We start from the raw sequence: 22,809 nt of genomic DNA, 5'->3' as shown, positions 1-22,809 counted from the left end.
GCAAATGGCATTATTTCATTCTTTTTTACGACCGAGTAATATTCCATTGTATATATACACCATATCTTCTTTGTCCATTCATCTGTCAATGGACATTTAGGTTGCTTCCATGTCTTGGTTATTGTAAATAGTGCTGCAATGAACACTGGGGTGCATGTATCTTTCCGAATTAGAGTTTTCATCTTTTCTGGATATATGTCCAGAAGTGGGATTACTGGATCATACAGTAACTCTATTTTTAGTTTTTGAAGGAACTTCCATACTGTTTTCCATGGTAGCTGCACCAATTTACATTGCAGCAACAGTGTCGGAGGTTTCCCTTTTCTCCACACCCTCTCCAGCATTTATTATTTGTAGGCTTTCTGATAATGGCCATTCTGACTAGTGTGAGGTGGTACCTCACTGTAGTTTTGATTTGCATTTCTCTAATAATTGGCAATATTGAGCATCTTTTCATGTGCCTGTTGGTCATCTGTATGTCTTCTTTGGAGACAATGTCTATTTAGGTCTTCCTTCTGTGATATCTCAGTGCTCTTTGTTTGCTTTTTCAATTCTCTAATAACCTCTAACAATTGTTTACATTCTCTCTGTTAAAATAACTGACATGGCTTCTGTCTCCTGATGGGACCCTGAATGATATGGTTCCCCAGCTGGCAGCTGGTTGCCTTCTGGTCCTATTTCTCTCCAATAGGACTGGGAGTTCTCAGAGTTGCTGCTGAGAAGCTGGTTTCTATCACTGGGAAGCCAGCAGCCTCCAAGGTGTTAATATACTAAGAAATCTAATCTCACGCACTCTCCTAACCCTTGTGTGAATCAGTGTGACTAAAGTCTCCTGAAAAAGACATCTTCTGAAAAAAGGCAAATTGAAAAAGACATGGAGTCGATTAGTGTTATCCTGGGGTGGGGGTGGGAGCAGGGATTGACTGCAAACACGCATGCAAGGGATGTTTGGGGAGTAATGCATAAGTTATAACACCGGATTGTGATGATGGTTCCTTAAATTTACTAAAAATCGTTGGATTGTACACTTAAAATGGATGAATTTTAGATGTAAATTAAAGCTCAGTAATGCTTTTTTTTTTTATCAGCCTTTTAAAACTAACATAAATGTTCTTTGTGATCAAGGCCTATCATAGAGTGAGATGGTCATTTATGCCAGGATTCTCATTCATGAAAGACCTCAAATTTGACATCCAGGCTTGTTCATTCCCAACATTAGTTATTAAAATATAACCACAGTTTTTGTGACTCTAGGCCTCTCCACATCTGAGCTGTTTGTCTTCAATGTCCAGTAAATACTTACTAATGGCATAGGATTTCTCTCTTTGGTATCTGAACTTATCTCTAAGATGTTCCAAGTCCAAAGACTTGAAAGGCTAGGAGCCTTGGAAGACTTGGGAGGCTAGGAAAGTTAACACTTACTAAGCCTATCCACCATGGAACAGGCACCAGATTCTTTGCTTTACATCATAATTTAAGCTTATTTTTACAATAATGATACCTATGTGATGGGCATTCCAACCCAACCATTTTATAGAGAAGAAAACTGAAGCACTTAAAAGTGAAATAACTTGCATAAGATGATGTACTCAGTAAGTAGGATGGTTAGATTTATTATTTTTTTTAATAAATTTATTTATTTATTTATTTTTGCCTGCGTTGGGTCTTTGTTGCTGCGTGCAGGCTTTCTTTAGTTGTGGTGAGCGGGGTTACTCTGCGTTGCAGTGCACCGGCTTCTCATCACAGTGGCTTCTCTTGTTGTGGAGCATGGGCTCTAGGCACGCGGGATTCACAAGTTGTGGCATGCGGGCTTCAGTAGTTGTGGCTAACGGGCTCTAGAGCGCAGGCTCAGTAGTTGTGGCGCACGGGCTTAGTTGCTCTGTGGCTTGTGGGATCTTCCCGGGCCAGGGCTCAAACCCATGACCCCTGAATTGGCAGGCGGATTCTTAACCACTGTGCCACCAGGGAAGCCCTAGATTTAAAATCCAGCTTTTTGCACATGAAATGACATTTTCATGAAAACCTTGGTGCCTCTTTCAGTGAGGCATTTCTGAGGGCAAAGAGAGAATTCTACAGGGTATGCCTTTGAACAAGAATATCAGTTAAATCAACTTAAATAGCAAGTTACTGTTTAAGATTGTATGAATTATGAAGTTAGAAATCTTTAAGAAGGTCTCAAATGGTAGGTGACCCACAGTGTATTTCACATAGGTATTAGCGGTAGGTATTTCTCCCTAGTTTCTTTAGGTTCTTTTTGATTCAAATGCTTGGCAAAACTTTGCATTATGTTGTTTTATAGTGTTCTGTGCTGACAAGTGGTAAACTCTGAGAAAATACATTTCTTTTATTCCAAACCTATAAAAGCAACATTGTGCATTTTTGTCTATGGTAGCCCTGTGCTCGTGACTACATGTTTAAAGTTGCTGTTCCCCTGGGGTTGTCCAAGCCAAGACAATCAACTTCAAAAATACATCTGAAGACAAAATGCATTTTTTTCAATTGAGAAAACCAACAGAAAGCAGAAATAGTATATTTTTAAAAACACACACAATTTTTTAAAAAATTATTAAGGGAATTCATCAGAGCTTGTTTTTTCTTTTTTTTCATTGAAATGAACTTTGCCGTATTTTAAAAGAGAAAAAAAAAATCAGATGAAATAATTTGTTTGTGGTTCAAGTCCAGCCATGACAGAATTTTAAACAGAAATTTGAATATAGGTCGCCAATTCCAGTATTTTACAGAGAATGTGAAAATTTTTAACATTTTACCACAGAAAGATGATATTTATCTTAAGATAGCTATCCCATAATTTGATTAAAAACTGATATTAAAATTAAATCTCCATCCTGTGGCAAGAGCATAAAGGCCAAATCCACTTGGTGCTTTGGTTCTTGAAAAGGTCATAGTGACAGAATTGCAATGGCATACAAAAGTTTACATTATCCACCTTGGATGAGGGACATAATGGCACAACTATAGTTGTGAGGTTCAACTAAGGCTATTTCCACTAAGAAATAAATAACTTTTTTAATGAAAATACTGTCAAAGTTTACCTCAGAGAAGTTGGCTAAGGAGTTGAAGAGATAAAGGAATTTTTACTTTTCATATTATATTATTCTGTGCTTAAACTTTAATGAAAGTGCTAAAAGTTTTATTTTATCATGGGCATGCATTGCTTTGTTGATGAAGGAAGTAATTACTTTTAAAAAGGATTATTTCAAAAGAAGAAACAAAAAATGACTTAGGAAGAGTCACATAATTTTTAAAGAAATTTTTCATTACAGATGGATAATGTAACCCCAGGAGACATATGCTCCCTGGGGTAAAAGTGCAATTATCAATAAAAGCAAAATAGGAAGCAGTTTTAATGCCTAGAGGAAAAAAATACAGAGTGTGTCGCCTGGGGCCTTTGAGTAAACTGGTGATACTCAAAGTACCCAACACCATAAGATGAGGAATCTGTGCAGAATATAAGTTAATACACAGCTTCCTTCTATGAGAAAATCTTGCTATAGAAAATCAATCAATCAATCAGAGGAACTGAAAAGTGTGCTTAATGACTAAAGTGATTTACATTCTGATGCAAGTTGATCACAATAGCTACTCAATTTGAGTAGCTCTGGAGCCTACAAACTCCAGAAAAGAAACGGAAGGAGAAAGGTTTAGGCTGTGGGTCAGTCAGGGCTCAATAGAGGACACAGAAATCACTCAAGACATTTCAAGCAGAAAACGATTTAATACAGGGAATTCAGTGCACACAGAAATGTTGGAAGGCTAGAAGCATAGGTGTCAAGTCAAAAAGGCACCACTTAGCCAAGTTGAAGAACTTCCACCATAGCTCCAGCCCAGAGATCGGGAAGTTATAATTACTGCCACTGTCACCACTGCTTCTTAACATTCATGGAGCTGGTGACTAGGCAGAGGGCTGCTGAGTCTGGTCAATGCAATAAACCCTAAGCCTTGATGAGCTTGCTTGCCAGCTGACAATGACCTCCATCTCTCCTCTGCCTCCCAAATATCATACCATTGCATCTATCTTACAACCAGAATCCTAGCTTCAAGGAAGCCTGGCAAAAGTAGTCATTAGTTTTTCAGTCCCTGAAGAATAAGAATATTTGTAGAAGACTGCAGGAATAGAAGTCAATACTAATTGACTGAATCTAACCTGATAAGAGATGTTTTGTAAAAATGAGTCTTCAAACATATGAAGGACTTAATTGCAGAAGAATAACTAAACATATTCTGAGTAGTGCCTGAGAGCAGGCTGGAACACTTGATCTGCCCTGGTGTAGCTCCCCAAGTGGGTGTTCACTGGGATCCACATCTGGGTTAGGATCACTTCTGCTTCGAATATGTTCATTCTGGGGCTCAGGCTGAAAGAGCAGTGGCTATCCAGGGCATGATCGGCTCATGGAGATGAAGCCAAACTACACAAGCACATGTAAGGCCTTTCCTCACATCACATCTACCAACATTCCATTGTCAAATGCAAGTCACATGACCAAGTTCAATATTAGTGGTCCACCCACAATGGAAAAGCACTGAAATACTACACAGCAAAGGGATGTACTATCACAGGGATAGTGATAGTAAAGAATAGGGACCAATTACCCAATCTATGAAACTTCCAAAGTCTTTTCTAATGGTACCGTTCTGCATTCTATAATTCAATGACAGAGATTCATGAAAATATGTGAACTACTTCAACTCTCCAGTTATCCACTTTCTTGCCCCCCCAAAACACAGATGACTGATCTCAGCCAAACCTATCCTTTTCTTAGCCCTTTCTCTCTCAAAGGAAGAGTTTTCCCTCTTTAACCAAGACCCATTCTCAAGTTCTGTTCTAAGATTCAGCCCCCAAATCTCAGAGACTTTCATTCATCCTTAGTCCCTCTTATTCTCTCCTAAATCTTCACCCTGGCTCCTTACCCAGATACAATCAAGCATTTGGCTTATGATATTAAAAATAAAAGCTCTCCCATGGCATTATATCTCCTTTTACACTCTGCAGCATTCTGAAATCTGCCCAAAACTGCTTACACAAAGAACAAAGGGATATTTCACCAAGTTTACTGTTTATTGTTGGATGCTTTGGTAAGGCATAAGAAATAACATTCCCGTTCCTGCCTGAGTTCCACGTCAAATGAGAAAGATGAAAAAAGATGAAGGTAATATTGAAGAAATGTGGCTTAGATGTGAGAGCCAAATGCACCTATCAAATTCCTATGCCCTCAACACCAGTCAATGTGAGGATAGTTTGAGTTTGCAGGGCAGACACACTTCACCCAGGTTGCTGGCTTACTGTTATAGGTAGAAGAGGAAGGAGAAGTGTTCAAACTCCATCCTACTCCATGGTTAGTTTTGTTAATAGGTAAGTGCCAACGGAGAAAAATGGACCAACAGCAACAAGCTAAGACCCAAGAAAAAGATGTAGGAATAGTAATAAAGTGATGGGTAAATTGCCCCTCATGGAGACTAGAGGACTGGAACAGAACCCTCTAAGAGTTACTTTCTGGGTCTTTAACTTGACTGAGGTCTCTGGGATATTTACACTATTGTTCCTTCTGGAATATATACACTTCCCTTCCTCTGGAAAGCTTTTTTTCCCTTAATTTCTCAGAAACCTTCATTTCTAGGTTTTCCTCTTAATACTCTGATCTGTGCTATTTTATCTCTCTAATGGCGGTGATCATGGGGATACTACCCTGTTTTCCCATTCTGCAGTGTCCCTTGGAAATCCCATCCACTCCTGTAACTTTCACTCTCACTCATGTGCTGTAGACCCATATAACTGGATATTTATCTGCCTACCAGCCATTTCACCTCAAGGATGCCCATCTGCATGTCAAATGCAAAATGTCAGAGCAAATTTGCCATCTTTTCCCCAAAGCACGCTTTCTCTTCTATTGCCTCTGTCTCTTTGAGTGGCACTGACATTCACCCAGTCTTCCAGGCCAAAAAACTTAAGAAACATCCTGACTCCTCTCTCTTCTCTCCCTCTCTGCCCTCTCTGCCACATTACGAGGTCCAGTGGACTTCATTTCCTAAATGTCTTTCAAATCAGTCCCCCCCACCACCTTCTTGCCTTGGTTGGAACTTGCCCTTGCCTTGGTTGGAACCCTCAGTATGCATTCAAATATAATTTACTATAATAGTTCCTCAACTACTACGCCCAATTTCAACTCGCTTAGAGTGGACATCTTTTGCTTGGGATTGTTTGTTTTACTTTATTTTTATTTTCTTTTTTTTCTATCTAACATCAATCACCTCTTCTTTTGTTAGCAGCCTCCCAATTTGGCTGAATGAATATAAGGTGCCAGTGTGTTTTCTTTTTAAAAAATTCTTTTCAATCGGTGATGTGTGATGTATACAGCAGGTCCCCAATGGCTGAAATATTTGAGTAACCAGAACTGTCTATTGTTTAATAATGGTGGTGTCTAGAAAAATTACAGGATATGTTAAGGGTCAGGGAATTAGAAAACAATAAAGGATTTCCTAAGAAAAATAAATCCATCAAACCAGAAGTTCAGTGATTCTTTGCCTTCTTCTTCCTGGTCACTAGTAATGATTTAATATCCTCAGGGCTCAGTTGTGTAGCTTCTGTGGGTTTTGCTTCAAGCGAACATGGTTCCTTTGAGTAGTACTGTATCTGTTACAATATCCAAGTTAGTGAAACCCACTCTATAAGCTTATGCTATACAAATTTGTGCTTTCATTTGTGTGTAACTCCCCCTGAAACACTTTTCTATCAAAGTAACAGTTACCTTAGATGTGTTGAAACCCACCTAAACATAAAGTGTTCACTTTAGTCTGTCACACACTGCTTCCTCCACCTTATATACTAGAAGGAAGTCCTTTGGTTTGAAAGCTTTGCCAGTGTATGAGAAAGTAAATCACTTTCAAGTTCAGGGTGAATATTTTCAAAAGGATTTTACAAAGGGTTTTAATGACAACACTGTCTCTCTTCCCCCAACCTCTGCTCAAACCTGATTCTGAACTCTTTAAATTCAACACCAAGCTTAGATTTTTAGGCTGTAAGAGCTGAACGAATTTTTGTTTCCATTTCAATCTCACCCACTCACTTTATAGCCAAAGAGACAGAGACCAGGAAAGAGCAAAACAGTTGTTCAAGGTCTCGATATGTTTGACATGACTGAGATTTATTTCCCTAATAGTCTCAGGATTTTGAACAGCAGGGATTTCTCTAACCCTCAGACTATGGCACCTGCCTTGCCTGATGCCCTGGCCTCTGGCTCTAACTCAGCTGCCACTCATGATCTCCCATAAAAGGCCAACTCTGGCCTCTTTTCCTTAAATCCAAAGAGCCCTCTTCAAGCCTTTCTCAGAGGGAGGAGCCATTGGGGGTGGGGCTGGGGAATTTCTGCTAAGGCTGAGCAGTGAGCCATGGCTTCTGGTGGCTTATACCCCTTATCAGAAAGAACGTCCCTAGAGTAAATAGATGTTGCCAAAGCCACTGGCTCAGAGAGGCAGCTGGTACCCAGAATGAAATACAAGCAACAACTCTGGCTGCCCAATATAACTGGGGGTCGGGGGGTCGGGGGGTGGATGGGAAGGTGGTAGCAGCGTAATTTTCTCTTCCACAAACACAAAAATAAAATGATTGAGGCTCCCCTTTCCTTTTTGCAATCCCCCTACACACACATACATAAACCCACACAGTAACAACAATAACCACTACCTATCCTAGCCAGCTATCATTTTGTGGTTTTGCTATATATTTACATCTGTTAATCTGGTGGGGGAGGGGAGCGGGAGGACAAAGATACAGTGTAATTTCCTCCAAGTATATGAATATTTCCACTTCTTCCAGAGTCATCATCTTTACTTTGTATCCTAAAGTATAAGGAATATACATGAAACGGCTGAGATTCAAATAGTTAGCCTTCTACTTCCAACTGACAGGGAGTTCAAGTGTTCATTTTCCAATTGTTTTAGAGTGACCCAAGAAGACAAGCAAGGGATAGAGTCCAGCTCATAGAATCTATAAAGAAGAATGCTATACTATTATACTATGAAATGTGAAATGGGAGGTACCTGAAAGTAACGATATCCCCATCACCAGAAGTATTCAAGCAGGGCATGAAGAAACAGTTGATCAAGATTTTGTTAAAAGGGGTTCAAGCATCTAGCTGAGGGTTGGAGGTCATTAAGTTGCCTTCTAACGTTGAACCCTTTAGGCCCAGTTGAGGTTATGCGCTGAGAGCAGTTACAGCATTGATTGGAAAGTGGACTGAAAATGGGAATAAAGGAAGTGCAGAACAAGACTTCATGGAAGCTAGTAAGGTGGATTTCAAGGAGACACCAATTCTACAAATCAGAACATCAAGGCAATAAGTCCTTGCTTTAGTCAATATTTATCTTTCAGGTTAATCTGTCTGGAAGTTGAACAAAAACAAGAATTAAGTGCTCTGGCTATCTTCTCCGTATGTATAATCACTTAAGCAATGCAAGTTAGATTGGTGTCTGGCTGCATAAAAATTGACTATTGGGGCTGTTATTTTGCAAAGAACATTCTGAAGGCAAAATGGCCTAAAGAGCTTGTAAAAACTCATTATTTTCTTTCTGAGAATCGAGTACAATTGTAGTTAAGGCGAACAACTGTTGTCACTGAACTCGGCAAGAGCCCATGGAGAGAACCCATTTGTATTTGCGAGTTGACTAGTTGATACTATTGCAAAGTGTCATTGATCCTGGACGGTGTGAATGATAACTAGGCTGACTACTTTTACTTCTTTTTCCTTCCTTATCACAAACCAGTAGTTTGGGAATAAATCGATGTCATTGTTTTTATAGGTAGAAACTCCATGTTATTCGAAAAGTATCCCTCCCGCTGAACAGCTTCATCTTTCAGAGAGAGAAACAGGCAGACAAAATTGGTTCAGAATCAAGTGGCTGAAAAAACACCCATGATCCAAGAGAATTAAGTCACCTAATATAACAAGGACAAAAAATATCAATGTGGGGCAGGAACAAGAATCATGCATTTGTAAGCAGGATGGGGTATTTTAGCGTTGACATTGTTTAGAATTGCTAATGCATGGTGATAATACAAAGCAGACCAAATTTTAGTCAGCTTTATGATAGATTTTCCTTTCTATAGAGACAAAGCATCACTTCATGGCTGCACTAGGGCAGAACCTGCCTCCCCCCACCCCAGTAAGGCACCACTTGTGAGCACCCTCTAGCCTTTCTCCCTCACAGGCTCTCTCCACCTCACCTCCTTTTGGAGGAATATTCCATGTCTGCCGGCTGGTCCTCATAGCCTCTTATTTTGCTAATTAGGATAATGAATAAAAAGATTTGAGAAGTGGAAGGAGCCAGAGATAAGCCAGGGGATTTGTTTTAATTGAAAAGAGATATTTAGAGGAACAGAAAGGGAATAGGTGATCCAAAAAGGTACAGTGGGTAAGACTACTCCTGTTCCAGCCTCAACCACCATAACCACCACAGTAGAATGAAGGGTGCATCTATGATTCAAGAGTCAAGAATCTCTTGAGCTGAGCTTCAGGAAGGGATGGGAATTGGAAGCGAGAAAAGTTTGGAGGTAGCCAAACTTTAGAAGCCATTCAGAGGCCATTAAGCTTAAACAAGACTGGGGAAATAGCAAAAGGGAGAAAGAGACTACAAATGAATACCCGGGCCTCGTTTGATCCATGAAACTGAAGGCAGATTATTTTGGGCACAAAACTGTAATGGTCAAAACACTATCTTCATTTGTCACCTTTCACATGGGGAGTTTAATATGGTTTAAAACTCTTGAAACAGAGGCATCTTTTTAGTTTCACTGAGAGTCATTCCCTATCCCATATAGGGAAAATCAGGCACAGAGGCTTAAATAACATACTTGAGGTCACACAGCAAGTAGAGAATGCAGCAGAAAATAATGCATGGGCTTTACAAATCCCTTTTCACCACCCCCTTCACCAAGCCCCCTCTTCCTTTTCTTCCCCTCTTGACATCAATTTTCAAAGTCAACCAACTCCAGCTCACAAATAGTAAAACGTCACGTCTCCATGGACTAACTCTCCCAGGAAGATCATGACTTTATTAATGTCCCTGACACTGGGATAAGAATCCATGGGTCAGAATAGGAGGACCAGAGGACAATGAACCTGCCAGAGAAATGCTGGGCATGGCTTTTCTGTTCCTAACCCTTTGTCTTTTCTCTTCTTGCCCAACCTCTCCAGCCAACTCATCTGCAGCCTCTTTTTAGCAAAACTGATGAAAATAAACTGCCTTGAGGGATGAGTCAATACATAACTTTGGATGAGTGGGTATCAGGAAAAGTTGTGAAATGAAGATGTACAACTGTGTGTGTACTGAGATATAAACACATATATTAACTCATACACACATGCGTGCGCACACACACACACACACAGAGCCTTTGCAATTTATTTTTGCCTCAGTAACTGGAAAAGTATCTCCTTTATACTCTGCCCTGTCCTGCCCAAGCCAGTTTTCAAATGTTCTGGAAACAACCTAAGGAAATTTAGAGCCTGATTGGAATCATTGGATTTCGTGTTATTTCCAGCCTCACGGTCAAAACACCACAGTACAGCCTAAAAGATAGGGGTGACAATGCCCCTTCTCTCAAGTACTCACTGGCCTGCCTTTGCTGATTTCTTTGCCTATACCTCACCTTCCCACTACTAGCATTGGGAAGAACTGTTGAAGGGAACTGATGTCCTCTGCAGACCTGTTGCTCGTGGCTAACCGTTACTTATGGTCTCAATTCTCTGTTTTCTTTTCCTTGCTTCTGTGAGGAAAGCAGTGATTTTTCTCTTTGTTTCTCTGCTCTCTGCCCCCTCACGTCATATCTCTCTGCACTCGCCAGGGAAACAGTATACATCTGAAAAGTTCATTTTGACAAAGAGAAGAAGTCATTCTAAACTCTCAATGTGACATAGGAGGAATATGTCGTCTGCAAGATAAAGTCCACATTCCTAAACATACAAGGCGCATGTTTATTTCTCCAGCCTTATCCAGTGCTGATCCTCGGGATAAAAGCCAAACCAAATTATTTATGTCTCTCAAGAAGCGCCCTGTTATTTCTCATTGCCAGGTCTCCAATCACACAAGCATTGGACCTGCCTTAACTACCATCTCCCACATCATCTACCTGATGATGTCCTACTCATTCCTCAAGAGCCAGCTCTGTGGCCTACGCTGTGAATGCTTCCCAAAACCACCCATAAAGTATTCATCACCCAGTCTTTTTGTGTGTAGTCTGTTGCTCTTATATCATTATATTGAAATTTTATATATCAGTTTCCTTACTATGTCATGTATTCCCAATTATATTATGTCTCGTTTTCATGCCCAGAATCTACCACAGCAAGACTTTCATAATAGGCTTTCACTAAATGTGGCTGAATGAATGAGGGAATGTGAGTCTATCTTCCCTTTGGATCCAAAGGACATTTAAAAATTACTTTAGGACTTCCTGATGACTTAGAAGCCTAGCAACTTGGCATCATCGTTATTGAAGGCACGTAGGCTATCTGACTCCATGCAGAGAAAATTAAAATAACAAAAGCAAAGATCTTATCCATTAGGAAATGTGTGTAGTGCCAAAGCTCTGATATTAATCTCGCTCACTCCTAATTTCTTCAGATCCCTCACATCAGAGAAGTTAAGATCTTCCTTTGCCTTATCTCTGAATAAATTAAATTTCTGATTAGAGCCAATGGATGGTTTTACATAAAGGAGGTTTTAAAAATGAGAAAATTCTTGTGGGAGTCATTTCAGAGCTGGGTCTTCATCTGCAACAGGACAGTATGTGACTGACCTTTAAATTCAATAAAGGATCTACAGCCCAGGCTCTTATTGTTCTTCTCAGGGTGATGGGATGAGAGTTCTGGGAGTCTTGCCAAATGTCCCATCTCTAAAGTGCAGGAAGTAAAAAGAGTATGTGATTTCCTACCATTTTAACCTTTCAAATTATTATTACAGGTTAAGAACTGAACTTTTTGGCTCTCTATGACCCAGAAACTTAACCAATACTTCCATACTTTTGTAGTCAGCTCACTTGTAATGGATCAAGGAGGAGTTAAAAGATTTAGAAGAGATAAAAATAATTTTACTCGGGATAACAGTAGTTTGAAGGTGAGCCATGGGTTTGACATATTAAACATAGCTCTTCTCCTCGGTTCTGAGATAAAGGGATGCTTTCCAACCATGGAACAAGAAAAGACGATAGAAAGGTATCTTTAGAGAAACAGACTTCTTAGTGGCACTTTGCCAAACACAGCCTCTTTCTGCCTCAGTTCTCAAGGGCTAGACAAAAAAAAAAAAAAAAAAATCCCTCCCTGGATCCTGAAACTGAGGGGTTATCAATATCCAAAGACCAAAAACAGCTTGTCCACAGATCTGTCTGGAGTGTGGTCAAGTGGCTACTGGGCAGTGTAGCCAAGGTAATCAGAAAGTCTTTTTTTTTTTTTTATTTTTGGCTGCATTGGATCTTCGTTGCTGTGTGCGGACTTTCTCTGGTTGCGGCGAGCGGGGGCTACTCTTTGTTGCGGTGCGCGGGCTTCTCATTGCGGTGGCTTCTCTTGTTGCGGAGCATGGGCTCTAGGTGCACGGGCTTCAGTAGTTGTGGCACGTGGGCTCAGTAGTTGTGGCTTACAGGCTCTAGAGCACAGGCTCAGTAGTTGTGGTGCACGGGCTTAGTTGCTCCACATCATGTGGGATCTTCCCAGACCAGAGCTCGAACCCATGTCCCCTGCATTGGCAGGCGGATTCTTAACCACTGCACCACCAGGGAAGCCCTAATCAGAAAGTCTTAAAAAGTATTTTGATAAAGGGCATCGAATCCTTTCTGGAACAGAATAGATTATAATAAGTAAATTAATTAAGCAGCAGAAATATTGATCAGTGATGTCATTAACCCAATATCCGTGTAGCCAAACAACACAGGCTTCCATAGACAACTGAGAGTTCTGAGCAAATGGTCAATGAAATAGTGTAACCTTATTGAAAAAGACAAAAAGCAGCACAAGAATGGAGCACAAAGTTTAGAAAACCCTTCCTAGGCCATTAGAGGTCTTAGGTATTTGAAGGTTTGTTCACGCCTATATGCCTATATGTAAGGCAACATAGGAATGTGAAATCACAAAGAGAAGAGAAAGAATAAACAAGAGGTAAAAAAGAGCCACATCAATAAAACAGCATGAGATAAAGCAGAGAAATTTCACATTTTAAAATTAAGTGTTGGGTTTCCCTGGTGGCGCGGTGGTTGAGAATCTGCCTGCCAATGCAGGGGACACGGGTTCGAGCCCTGGTCTGGGAAGATCCCACATGCCGCGGAGCAACTGGGCCCGTGAGCCACAACTGCTGAGCCTGTGCGTCTGGAGCCTGTGCTCCACAACAAGAGAGGCCGCGATAGTGAGAGGCCCGCGCACCGCGATGAAGAGTGGCCCCCGCTTGCCGCAACTAAAGAAAGCCCTCGCACAGAAACAAAGACCCAACACAGCCATAAATAAATAAATAAATAAAAATAAAATTTATAAAATTAAGTGTAAATATATAGGGAATCTAATGAGCCTTCATGTACTGCTAGAGACCTATGGACTAAGATTTCACCAGATTCTAACAAGGGAAACCAGTGGTTTAAAAGAGTCATGCCTCTAGATAGGCCTAAGTAGACTATTCAGAAAATCTGTTTAGAGTTCATCCTTTGTGTCAGCCTAGCTTTGTTCAATTAATCCCTACTATAGTCCCAAGTTAAAGTTAAAGGCTGTTATTCAGCTGTGAAAGTAGAATCATTAAAAAAAAGATCCAGCCCAATACATATGAGCCTGGTTTTGGTGCCTTGGCAGCAATAAGGGAGACGAGGTTTTGGGTTAACAGTTACACTAGTAAATTTCTTACGTCTGAACTAAAACCAGGGTTCCTCAACCTCAGCACCTTTGAAATTTTGGACCAGATAACTTTTGTTGTGGTGGTCTGCCCTGTGCGTTATAGGATATTTTTAGCAGCATCTCTGGCCAATAATACGCGCACGCACACGCACACGCACACACACACACACACATACACACTCAACCAAAAATGTCTTGGCGGGGGAGGGGGGAGTCAGAAGTGGGAGGGGGAGGAGGACAGGAGGCAAAATTGTCCCTGATTGAGAAGCACTTAGACTAAATCTAAATCTAAATTGAACATTGACTAGCAAGTAACAGTGATAATTGCTGCTCCACATGATGGTCATGGGGCATTTCAAGTTTAAATTCTCGGGCTTATTAAACTCTTCATATCAAATTTCCAAAGGGGTCTTTGATTTTTGCAAATGTCACTACATATTTGCACGCAGGCAGTTAATTAAAATCAATTTTAAACGATCAATATTGAACTAAAATCCCCAAATTTCCCTGCCACAAAATGAAACTATGTGTGGGTGCAAGAGATAGAAGTGCATGACTTTCATTTGTTTGTTTGTTCTTTTTTTTAAAATATATGTGCTCATTCGGAAAAAACATTTCTGTTCACTTTTTAGGGCACATTACAATCTACCCTTGTCACTCTGACAAATGTTTCCTTCATTGTTGGAAATAATTCCGACTAACAAAGGAAGAGACGGGCCTGCACTCCTCCAAGCACTTTGAATCTATGTAAAGTTGGATTTAATCACTTATTGATTCATACGCGTTCTCCACATTACTTTCCAGAGCAATTTCAATAGGCAAGAAAAAAAAAAAAAAACAAAGTTACTGTCCTAGTGGCAGAGTCATTTGCAGTGATCAGCTACCGTTCATATGGTTTTGATGAAAAATGCCTTGTAAAGAGGGATTCCTGCAAGAAGGCAGAATATCTGTAGTTATCTTTTGACATTCAGGGGAAAAAAATTGCAATTACAGTTTCCTGAATGGCCAAGTCTATGGAGAAAATATCCATTCACACTCCCTCTAGGGTTGTTCTGCCACTACCCCTTTCCCAGCAGTTTCTGAAGGACATCTGAGTCTAAATGATTTTCGAGTTTATTTCAGCATCGCTATCCTGAGACCTATGTGGACACACAGGTGAGGCTGTTTGTGTCTTGCATGACATGAGGAAGTCATTTGAATGTCCTCATCCACCTGACCTCTGATATAGCCACACATCATGCATTGACCAACAAATAAATCCTGAATTCTTTATTCTACAACCTGAGGTTGATGGTGCACCAGAGTATTTGGGAATGGCATTGTAATTGGTCTCCTTGGCATTTGACTGCCTTCTTTCCCAACTGCCTTTTGACTTGTCTTGCCCCACTTACTCTCCTCACCTTATAAGGCCCTCAGGAAGAACCTGGACCATATTCTAGTTCTGGACACCAACCTTTCTACTGACCACTTTCTACCAACCACAAATCTTTACCTTCCCTTTATGAACAATAAAAACTGAGGAATCCGTTGTCGATAACAAAATATACAGAGGTATGTGGTCTAGACTGATTCAAAATTCTAAATCTTAAATCATCCAGTTTTTACTATACTTTATGGAAGACGGTATTTTCCAAAGTTTGCAGCAATATTTCTCATATCCACATGCTCTTTTAAAACACTGCCACTCTCTCCCCATCAAGAGGTGGAGTCTATGCCCTCGCCTCTTAAACCTAGGCAGACCTTTGTGAGTGCCTCACCAAGAGAGTATAATGAAATAGACACTTTGTAACTTTCAAGGGTATGTAATAAAAATCCCATGCCTTTCTGCCTGCTCTCTTAGGATATTCACTCTTGGGAGCCCAACCACCAAGCTGTGAAGAAGCCCAAACAATCCATGGAAAGGGTCATGTGGAGAGAAACTAAGGACCCTGGTCCATAGCCCTGGCAGAGCTCCCAGCTGACTGCAAATACCAGCTGGCCAGACAGCTGATTGAGCCATCTTGAAAGTAAATACTTCATTCCCCCAGTAAACCTATAACTGACACCATATAGAGGAGGGACACACCTGAGAAGAGGCAATTTAAGCTCTACCCAAACTGCAGATCTATGAACAAAATAAATGATTTAGTGGCTTTAAGCAACTAAATTCAGGGGTAGTTTGTTATGCAGCAAAGGACAACTGATATATACTTTATTATTTCAAGAGAAATTAACAAGTATGTTTTAAACATAATGAATTCTAGGAATTTATCCAGACAAAACTCTTGGACAAGTGCCAAGGTAAATATTTTAAAATAGTGTTTATTATAAGACTGTTTATATTAAAGAAAAAAATGTCCAGTAATCTGGACTGTAAAAATAATATATGGAATATTTTTGCAATTGTGTGATACTGGGCCATTATTTGAAAAGATGACATTTGACATATATTGATATAAAAATTTTTCAATAATGACCAAACAGCAGGGGTTTTAGTTTGTTTTATTTACTATAATTGACATATAACATTATATTATTTTCAGGTGTACAACATAATGATTCAACATTTGTATACAGTGTGAAATGATCACAATAAGTCTAGTTACCATCTGTCACCATACAGTTACAATTTCTTCTTTTTTTCTTGTGATAAGAACTTTTTAGATTAACTTTCTTATAAATATCAAATTTGCAGTACAATATTATTGACTGTAGTCACCATGCTGTACATTACATTCTCATTACATTTATTTTATAACTGGAAGTTTCTATCTCCTGATCCCTTTCACCCATTTTGCCTACCCTGCAATAACCCTCCCCTCTGACAATAACCAGTCTGTTGTCTGTATCTCTGAGTTTTGTTTTGTTTGTTCGTTTATTTTGTTTTTTAGATTCCACATGTAAGTGAAATCATATATTTGTCTTTCTCTTTCTGATTTATTTCACTTAGCATAATACCCTCAAGGTCTATCCATGTTGTCACAAATGGCAAGATTTCATTATTTTTATGGCTGAGTAGTGTTTCATTGTATATATATACCACATCTTCTTTATCTACTCACCCATTGATAGATACTTAAGTTGCTTCCATATCTTGGCTATTGCAAATAATACTGCAATGAATAAAGGGGCACATACATCTTTTGAAATTAGTTTTTGTTTTCTTCAGATAAATACCCAAAAGTGGAATTGCTGGCTGATACTGGTAGTTCCATTTTTAATTCTTTGAGGAACCTCCATACTGTCTTCCATGATGGCTGCACCAATTTACATTCCCACCAACAGTGCACCAGGATTTCCATTTCTCCACATCCTTGCCAACAATTGTTATTTGTTGTCTTCATGATGATAGCCATTCTGACAGGTGTGAGGTAGTATCTCATTGTGGCTTTGATGGTTCAAAGACACATGAAAAGATGTTCAACATCACTAACCATCAGGGAAATTCCTAACTGCTGTGGCTAGGACTGCCAATATTATGTTGAATAAAAGTAGCGAGTGTGGGCTTCCTTGTCTTGTTCTTGATCTTAAAGGAAAAGATAAGTCCCATTTGATCATGGTATACAATCCTTTTAATGTATTGTTGAGTTCAGTTTGCTAATATTTTGTTGAGGATTTCTGAATCTATGTTCATCAGGGATATTGGCCTGTAATTTTTCTTTTTCTGTGGTGTACTTGTCTGGTTTTAATATCATGGTAATGCTGGCCTCGGAAAACGAGTTTGGGAGAATTCCCTCCTCTTCAATTTTTTTTTTGAAGTTTGAGAATGATACTTATTAAATCTTCTTTGAATGCTTGTTAGAATTCACTAGTGAAGTCATCCGGTCCTGGACTTTATTTGTTGGGAGTTTTTTGATTACTGATTCAATCTCCTTACTAGTAATCAGTCTATTCAAATTGTCTATTTCTTCATGATTCAGTCTTGGAAGATTCTGTTTCTAGAAATTTATCCATTTCTTCTAGGTTCTCCAATTTGTTGGTGTATAATTGTTCATAGTAACGGCTTATGATCCTTTATATTTCTTTGGTATAATTTATTTGAGCCTTTTCTCCATAATGAGTCTAGCTAAAGTTTTGTCAGTCTGATCTTTTCAAAGATATAGCTCTTAGTTTCATTGATCTTTTCTCTGGTCTTTTTATTTTCTATTTCACTTATTTCCATTCTGATCGTTATTATTTCCTTTCTTCTACTAACTCTGGTCTTTGTTCTTCTTTTTCTGGTTCCTTTAGGTATAAAGTTAGATGGTTTATTTGGGATTTTTCTTGTTTCTTGAGGCAGGCCTGTTTTGCCATAATCTTCCCCCTTAGAACTGATTTTCCTGCATCCCATAGATTTTGGTATGTTGTATTTCCGTTTTCACTCATCTCAAGGTATTTTTTAATTTCTTTTCTGATTTCTTCACTGACCTATTTGTTCCTCAGTAGCATATTATTTAATGTCCACATATTTGTGATTTTTCCAATTTTCTTCATGTAATTGATTTCCAGTTTCATACCACTGTGGTCAGAAAAGATGCTTGATATGATTTCAATCTTCTTAAATTTACTGAGACTTATTTGTGGCCTAAAATATGATCTATCCTAGAGAATGTTCCATGTGCATTTGAGAAGAATGTGTATTCTGCTGCTTTTGGATGGAATTTTCTGTGTATATCTATTAAGTCCATCTGGCCTAATGTATCATTTAAGGCCAATGTTTCCTTATTGATTTTCTGTCCAAAATTATTCATTGATGTAAGGGGGCTATTAATGTCTACTACTATTATTGTATTGCTGTCAATTTCTCCCTTTAGATCTGCTAATATTTGCTTTATATATTTAGTTGCTCCTATATTGAATGCATAGATATTTATTAATGTCACATCTTCTTATTGGATTGACACCTTTATCATTATTGAATGTCCATCTTTGTCTTTGAATACAGTCTTTGTTTTAAGGTACATTTTTTCTGTTTTAAGTATAGCTATCCCAGCTTTCTTTTGGTTTTCATTTACAGGAAACACCTTTTTCCATTCCTTAGCTTTCAGTGTGTGCGTGTCCTTATATCTGAAGTAAGTCTCTTACAGGCAGCAGATAGATCGGTCTTGCGTTTTTATCTATTCAGCCGCTCTCTGTCTTTTGATAGAATTTAGTCCAGTTATATTTAGAAATATTTATATGTATGTACTTATTACCATCCTGTTAATTGTTTTCTGGCTATTTTGTAGTTCCTCTTTGTTCCTTTCTTCTTCTCTTACTTTCTTCACTTGTGATTTGATGCTTTTCTATGGTGTATGCTAGAGTCCTTTCTCACTACCTTTTGTGTACCTACTCTAGGTTTTTGCTTTGAGGTTACCATGAGGCTAGCATATAATAGCCTACTGTCTATTTTAACTTGATAGCAAGTTGAGTTTGAACACATTTTAAAACTCTAATTTACTCCCACCGGCCAGGTTTTATGTTTTTGATGTTCCATTTTACATCTTTTTATTTTGTGTATCCCTTAACTAGTTATTATAGTTATAGTTTTTTAAGCTACTTTTGTCTTAAACCTTCACACTAGCTTTAAAGCAATTTATCCGTTACCTTTACTATATATTTACCTTTACCAGTGAGATGTTCACATCCATATGTTTTCTTGTTACTAATTAGTGCTCTTTCTTTTCAGCTTACAGAAGCCTCTTTAACATTTCCTGTAATTTCCTGTAAGGCTGGTTCAGTGGTAATGAACTCCTCTGAATGATAGCCTTGCTGGATAGAGCGTTCGTGGTTAGACTTTTTTTTTTTTTCCTTTCAGCATTCTGGATATATCATTCACTCCCTTCTGGCCTGCAAAGTTACTATTGAGAAATCTGCTTATAGTCTTATGGGAGTTCCTTTGTACATAATAAGTTGTATTTCTCTTGCTGCTTTTAAGATTCTATCTTTAACTTTTGACAGTTTAATTATAATGAGTCTTGGTGTGGGTCTCTTTGGGTTTATCCTGTTTTGAACTTTTTGGGTTTCTTGGATCTGGATATCTGTTTCCTTCTCCAGGTTAGGTAGGGATGTTTTCAGCCACTATTTCTTCATATAAGTTTTCTGCCTCTTTCTCTCTCTCTCTTCCCCTTCTGGGACCCCTATAATGTGAAAGTTATTCCACCTCATGTCCCATAGTTTCCTTAAGCTATCTTCACTTTTTAAAGTTATTTTTCCTACTTGTTGCTCTTTTTGAGTGCATTCCACTGCCCTGTCTTCCAGATCACTGATTCTTTCTTCTGCTTTAGTCTACTGTTGAACCCCTCCAGTTTTCCATTCGGTTACTGTATTCTCCAGCTCTGTGACTTCTGTCTTGTACTTTCTTATATTTTCTGTCTCCTTGTTAAAGTCCTCACTGTGTTCATCCATTCTTCTCCTGAGTTTGGTGAGCATCTTTATGACCATTACTTTGAACTCTTTATCAGGTAAATTACGTATCTCTATATCATTAAGGTTTTTCTGGGGTTTAACTTGTTCTTTCATTTGGAACACATTTCTCTGTCTCCTCGTTTTGCTTGAGTCTCTGTGTTTGTTTCTCTGTATTAGGTGAAATAGCTATCTCTCCCAGTCTTGAAGGGGTGGCCATATACGGAAGATGAACTTTATCATTTAACTCTGCCCTAGCTCTTGGCTGTCACTTGAACCTTTGTGATTTTCTAGGCAGCCTGATTTATTCCTGTTACAGGGTCCCAGCTGTGGAAGCTGTGCCAAGACCTGTGAGGGAGGCACCTCAGTCAGCACCCAGTTTCAGCTGATTAGAAGCTAGACCCTCAGGCAGCAGCTGTTAAGGTATGCAAATATATACTGCCCTGTGGGATCATGATCGTGAACCCTGCGTCTCTCCCATCCAGGAGATCTGGAGGTGTCCCTTAGCGACAGTTGCAAAAATCAGAGCTCCATTCCAGTGTGTGAGCTCCTTTCTGGGAGGTACCCATGAGCTACAGCAAGGCCGAGGGTGAGTGCAGAGATGGTGTTCCCCATCCGACGTTCCCTGAGAGCACTTCTGTATCCTCTACAAGTGGTAATCTTAAGCGTTCCCCTCAGGCTGATGCCCCAGGATAAGTAATTAGGCCTTTTGCACAGGGAGATTTGTGGGTGAGGGTGGTTCAGTGTGCTTCCTGCAGTGCTCTGAGGGTGATGGCTTTCCCAGAACTGCTCCTCTGAGTTTCAGACCCATGGAGCCCAGAAATGCAATCCCCCTGACCTTCAGAGCAAGGCACCAGAGCCTGGCTTTGCTGGGACCGTGGGAGTGGCACGGGGGGTGGGGCATGCCCACCAATGCCAGCAGATTAAAGGGGAAGTACAAAAACAGTGCCTGCTAGTGCTAGCAAGATAGAGAGCAAATGCAAAAAATGGTACTCACCAGTGCCTTTGTCCCCGAGAGTCCCAACAGGCTCCTGGCCCTCTGGCAGATGCTTTAAGATTAGCAAATGAGTCTCTTTCACATATGGTCTGGGCACTTTTCATATTGCTGCTTTTGCACTGGGTCCTGGGGTAAGTGAGTCTGCGTTTGAGCCCTTTAAGAGTGGAATCTCCATTCCCTACAGCGCTCTGGTTCTCCTGGACATAAGTCCTGTTGGTTTTCAAAGCCAGATATATGGGCCAGCGGGGGGGGGCGGTCATCTCTCCAATGCAGGTCCCACAAGTTGGGGTGCCTGATGTGGGGCACAGAACCCTCACTCCTCTGGGAAATGCTTCCTATTTGTGATATCTCTTCCAGTTGTAGTTTGCCATGCTGGGGGTCAGGTTTTTGACAAGACTGTGTCACCGCCTTTCCTAGGCATCTCCTCTCAATGCGACTCTTTTATCCTTTGTTGTGGAGGAGCTGTTCAGATAGTTTTTAGGTCCTTCTCAGAGGGAATTGATCCATATGTAGCTGCAGAGTTGCTGTGCCCATTGGAAGAGGTGAATTCAGGACCATCCTACACCACCATCTTGAACGGCCACCCCCAAAACAGCAGTTCTTAAAACAGTAGGCATAGAGTGATTCAATTTTTGTGATCTGTTTGTGTGCGGATTCGTATATTTAATATATGGGAAAAATCTTAAAATCTATACTTCAAAATACATATAAAAGTTACCTCTGTATGAGGGGCTAAGGAGCAATTTTATGATTTTTTTTCCTGCTCATTTGAATATTCTAAATTTTCTTATTGAATATGGAGTGCTAAATAATTTTTAAAGACTTTAAGGATTCTCTTTATAATTTTAGTGTAAGAAAAAGGATCGTATCAGGCCATCTCTGCTTATAGTTGTGTTACCAGAAAGTGGACTGACCTGTAGTATATTCAAACACACACCATCCTAAGTTGTGTCATAACAGGATTCCTCTCCAATTCCTTATTCCTTGTTTCCGTCTATTTGATTTTCCAGTGTCTCCAGATCAAGAGGATACAAATTTCTCTTCTTTCCAAAGTAGCAATTGGCAGGCTAGGGGCACAAATGCCAGCAAAAACTTTTCTCTGTGCTTGAAGGGTTAGGGGCTGGCAGCAACAGCCGCAGCAATAACCCCAGCACCTAGTGTGATTTTTTTCTTTTTTTTAATTAATTAATTTATTTATTTTTGGCTATGTTGGGTCTTCGTTTCTGTGCGAGGTCTTTCTCTAGTTGTGGCAAGTGGAGGCCACTCTTCATCGCGGTGCGCAGGCCTCTCACTATCATGGCCTTTCTTGTTGCGGAGCACAGGCTCCAGACGCGCAGGCTCAGTAGCTGTGGCTCACGGGCCCAGTTGCTCCACGGCATGTGGGATCTTCCCAGACCAGGGCTCGAACCCGTGTCCCCTGCATTAGCAGGCAGATTCTCAACCACTGCGCCACCAGGGAAGCCCATAGTGTGATTTTTAAAGTAATCTCTGTCCCTATGCGGAGAGTGAGTCAAGTGACTGTTTCATGTGGAAGGAAAAGTTAATTCCTTATGTCTGAAAGGCAAGTTTGGATAGAGCCCTAGATGA

At 39.9% G+C, this 22,809-nt stretch overlaps 1 protein-coding gene across 2 annotated transcripts in view; it reads right to left on the bottom strand.

Annotated features, from left to right (window-relative positions):
- Positions 1-22,809, bottom strand: part of LOC309632767 (uncharacterized protein) — a 1,168,925-nt gene that overhangs the window by 1,026,522 nt on the left and 119,594 nt on the right. The gene's annotated exons all lie outside the window — the stretch shown is intronic.

The sequence above is a fragment of the Balaenoptera borealis genome (genome assembly GCF_965194805.1).
Source record: "Balaenoptera borealis genome assembly, chromosome: 8".
NCBI lineage: Eukaryota > Metazoa > Chordata > Mammalia > Artiodactyla > Balaenopteridae > Balaenoptera > Balaenoptera borealis.
The sequence above is the reverse complement of the archived record's forward strand: the minus strand, read 5'-3'. Positions and strand labels throughout refer to the sequence as shown.